General features: G+C 38.9%; 1 pseudogene; it reads right to left on the bottom strand.

Moving 5' to 3' along the window:
- Positions 1-3,570: 3,570 nt before the first annotated feature.
- On the bottom strand, positions 3,571-4,016 carry LOC102866763 (annotated as a pseudogene).
- Between the last annotated feature and the right edge of the window lie 298 nt (positions 4,017-4,314).

The following is a 4,314-nucleotide window of genomic DNA, read 5'->3' as shown; positions in this document are numbered from 1 at the left end:
CTCGTGACCAGCAGCGTCTGATATTTGCGGGCAAGCAACTAGAGGATGGCTGTACACTCTCTCCGTGGTGGCATTATTGAGCCTTCCTTGTGCCAGCTCGCCCAGAAATATAACTGCGACAAGATGATCTGCCGCAGGTGTTATGCTCGCCTGCATCCCCGTGCTGTCAATTGCCGCAAGAAGAAGTGTGGGCACACCAACAACCTGCGCCCCAAGAAGAAGGTCAAATAAGAGCCCCCTCTTCACTGGCTCCCTTGCCTCTTGCGGGTGGCCTTCTTCTGAGCCCCATGACCCTGGGCCCTCAATAAAGTCTCTTTCATTGAACTGAAGGGGAAAAAAGTGGTAGAACTAACTTCCGGGAGTTTAGGGAGGCATGTCTGACTCCGTAGAAATAGATTCTGTGCTGTCTGCATTACACCTTATGGAATTAATAGAGTTTAGACGTAGCTGTCTCCGTGGCAATCACACTCCTTTTACATTATACATTCACTAGAAAATGAAAGATAAGCACGTTGAGCTATTTCCTGAACTGCAAAAATTTGGCCCCAAAGATTACAATCATCTGGAAGTGAACTCCACGGCAATTCAATTTAAATCTGCAAAATGGTCAGAAATACATGTTGCAATTATTTATGTGCTGAGAATGACTTTGATTATTTAGATTCAAGTTCAAACTGTGAGTCTGATGCAGTTCAGTTCTTTGAATTTGGACTAAGTTCTCGACCTCTTTCAGACTAATTATCACCTACTTGGAAATGGAAATAATACCTGCTTGTCTTTGTCCTTGAAATTCTTAAATGGTGACTGAAAAAGAGTGTTATCCATATTTATTTTTTTTCCTGAACTATCATAATCCTTCCTACAAGAACACTCAAGAGAAATTATTTTAGTTTTATACCTTATGAAGTTTTATAGTTTTTATAAATTAATGATATTTTATTGGGAAACTCTCCCCACTCAAGCAACTGGCATTTACTATTTGGAATGTACTTAAATGGATAATTTCTTGAACAGCAATGCTGACGGCCATGCTGAAATCCACAGCCGCAGCCTCCACTGCTGGCTTCAAGGCATGGATTAGAAGATTTTAAAAATAGAGTTCAAAGATGCTTTCTTGGCAACAGATCTGTTTAAGAAAAAAAAATGGTGTGGATGGTGACAGCCTGACCCTTAGCACTCTAGCACAATGCAAATGCTAAACAAGCACAGATAGTCAGGTATGCGACCAGGTGTGTCACTGTCACCTCAGATCTGGTCACAGTGTGTATGAAAGGACTGTGCTACCAGCAGGGCTCTTCTCACCAGGATCTCAATCCTCCACCCATCTCTCCTCCTGTCATCCAGAGGCAAGGCAATTTCAAAAGGTTTGTTTTCTGTAAAGCTGCAAGCCCAATTTATCCTAACACATTGAACTAGACCCCATTTGAGCAGGGTTTGAATTTTGTTTTTAATATCAGTGTCTGACTGTGTTCAATCACCAAGCTGTGTGCATAAAAAACTGGCTAGCCCAGGAAATTAGCAAATGGGACTTGAAAGAATCTACTAAGTGCTTCCTTGTCATTAAGGTAATGCAATAATTTATATTGTAAAATTGATGTGTAGCTTGATCTTTAGGGGACAGGACCACCAACCAGATTTTATGCAGATTTTGTGTGTGCATGTGTATATTGAAGGTAGGTGTTTTTTTTTTTCAGTGTAAACCTTTCTGTTTTTGTTCTTTTTATTCTTGTTTCTTTTTCTTTTTAAAAATATTATACTAGTTTATTTACAAAATTTGACTACATTGTTTTCCATAAGAGATTCTCCGAATTTCCCTCACCCCCTATCAAATTGTTCAACCCCATGATTAATCCCCTGCCCCCTGCACATCCTCATCCCCTGCTTTCACCCTCCTCCTTCTAAAAAATTTATATTGGTTTGCTTATGAAGTTCGTATACATTGTGTTTCACACTATCTTTCATTCATTGTTTCATACAATGATTCCAATTCATTATGTTTTATAAAATTAATCACCATTGAACTATGCCCACCATTACCCTTTCTTTCCAGAGAGATCCCACTGGATCTTTCCCTCTCTCTCCACTCAACAAATTGTTTGACCTTGTGATATCTCCCCCGTTCATCCTCACCGCTCTGCTCCCACCCCCTTCCCTTTGGATCCTGATATACATTTTAGTAATTGTTGTTGTTAAGTGCCATTGAGTTATAGATGACTCATAGCGACCCTATGAACAAAAGACCTGAGCACTTGTATAACTTTGGTCATTTCTCCATGATTATAGAGTTTTCGGAGGCAAGTCATTTCAGAAGTGGATGTCACTCCTGCTTCCAAGTTTGATTTAATCAGAAAGTTCCAACAAACACTGCCCACCATGAGTAACCATCAGTGTCACAGTGTTTAGCATCACTCTGTACAGCAATGCACAGACCAGTTCTATACCATTTAGAAAAATGTTTGACAAAAAACAATTTAAACCAGACCTGAGAGCTGCAGGTCCGAGGGCTCTAAGGGGCTTTTAACTAGGAGGCCTTATCACATGACCTCATTCCCCTTAGTGAATCAAGTTTCCACCCTAATGATCACCCATGCCCGCCAACAAGCTTCTGTAGAACCCAGCTCTTGTATATGAATTTCAAAATGAATTCCAGCATACATTTTAGTAGTTATCTATTTTAATGGTCTTGTGCAGTGCTTGTCCTTATGAGACTGAGCTATTTCACTCAGCATAATATTCTCCAGTCTCTCCCAAGTTATGTAGTAATTTTCAAAATAGTTTCTTCTGAGTGCCATATAATATTGCATTCACATGGGTGAATGTACCACAATTTCTCAATCCGTTAGACTGTATTTGGACATTTGGGCTGCTTCCATTTTCCTGCAGTCGTGAATACTATTGCTATGAACATTGGTGTACACATGTCCATTTGTGTCTCAGTTCTAATTTTCCCCAGGATGTATACTTCTAGCAGTGGAATAGCTGGGTCATGTGGAATTTCTAAGTTCAGATATTTTGGTATGCAGAAGCAGAATGAACAAATGAATGTTCTTTCCCTTATCTTTCTTTTATTGGTTTGCATGCAATTATTCATTTACATTGCCTTTCTTTCATTTACATTATGTTTTTTACAACCATTCACATTTATATAATAATTTGTATACATTGTTTCATTCATGTGCATTTTGTTTTGTGTAATCATTTTATAGATTGTGTTTTATATAACTAGTTACTGTTGATCTAGGACTTAGATCATCCTTTCTTATCACTTTGCTAATTCCTTCACACTCCTTCCATCTGCCCACTAATCTCTGTTGTCCTAGTGATTTCCTCTCCCTTCTTCCCTTCTCTTCCCATTCTCTCCTTTCAAAAGTTACTCAGATCTTCTTTCTATTGACTAATTTTTATAGCCATATTATCTTATCTTGATTCTTCCCAACTTGATCTTTTCTTGTCTTGGTCCTTATAGTGTTCATTGTCACCACATTCTATTTCTTGATCTATTTTTTAAAATTTGTTTGTTTTGTTTTTTGTAAGAAGTAAGTAAAATATTCAATTTGATTCTTCTAGGATTTAGAGGAAAGACTTGAAAGTAAGTCTTTCTTTTGCTGTCTTCATGTGTATGAATTCTTCATAGCTGACTTGTCTGTTGCCATCAGTGTTTTCTCTGATTATTTAATCTACTTCTTCATCTGTTAGTTTTTCTCCTAAGTTTGTCGTGACGTGACATAGCTCTGCTGCACTGATGTAACCATTTCTTTCCTTGTCAAAGACTTGGAATGCCTCATGGGTTTCTTCTTCTTCACTCTCTTTGTCTTTTATTTTTCCAGCCATCATAGTAAAAATTCTGAGAAGTCAATGGAGTCATTACCATCTGTGATCCGCTTCATTGAAATTAAGTCTCTTTCTGTTGGGTTCTAACCTACCATGGTTGTGATGAGGTCATCACCGTTATTAGTAACTAGGGAGAAAGCTTCTTTGAATTCAGCCATCTATTCTTTGATTAGCCGATTAACCATAGTGGCAGCAAAGAGAAGTGCAGAGGAAGCAGGGGTGGCTGCACCAGCCCTGGGCTGTGATGGAGAGGATGCCTTCAGGCCCCAGGTGTGGTGTGCTAGGTACCACTGCTGCCTGCACCACTGCCGATTGTCAATAGTAATGTTACAACTTCATGTATGTCTTAATAATTAACAGAGGGTTAGTATGCAAAACATTTTTCTTCTTAACGGTTGCTTTACTCTTTTGTTGAGCTCTGTCAATAAGCTGATTGAGATGAATACTATGTGGAATACTATGTGTACAGAAGTCACAGCATCT

Source organism: Elephantulus edwardii, unplaced genomic scaffold (assembly GCF_000299155.1).
Source record: "Elephantulus edwardii isolate Elephantulus edwardi_28Jun2011 unplaced genomic scaffold, EleEdw1.0 scaffold00099, whole genome shotgun sequence".
Classification (NCBI taxonomy): Eukaryota; Metazoa; Chordata; class Mammalia; order Macroscelidea; family Macroscelididae; genus Elephantulus; species Elephantulus edwardii.
This window is presented reverse-complemented; position numbering and strand designations above follow the sequence as displayed.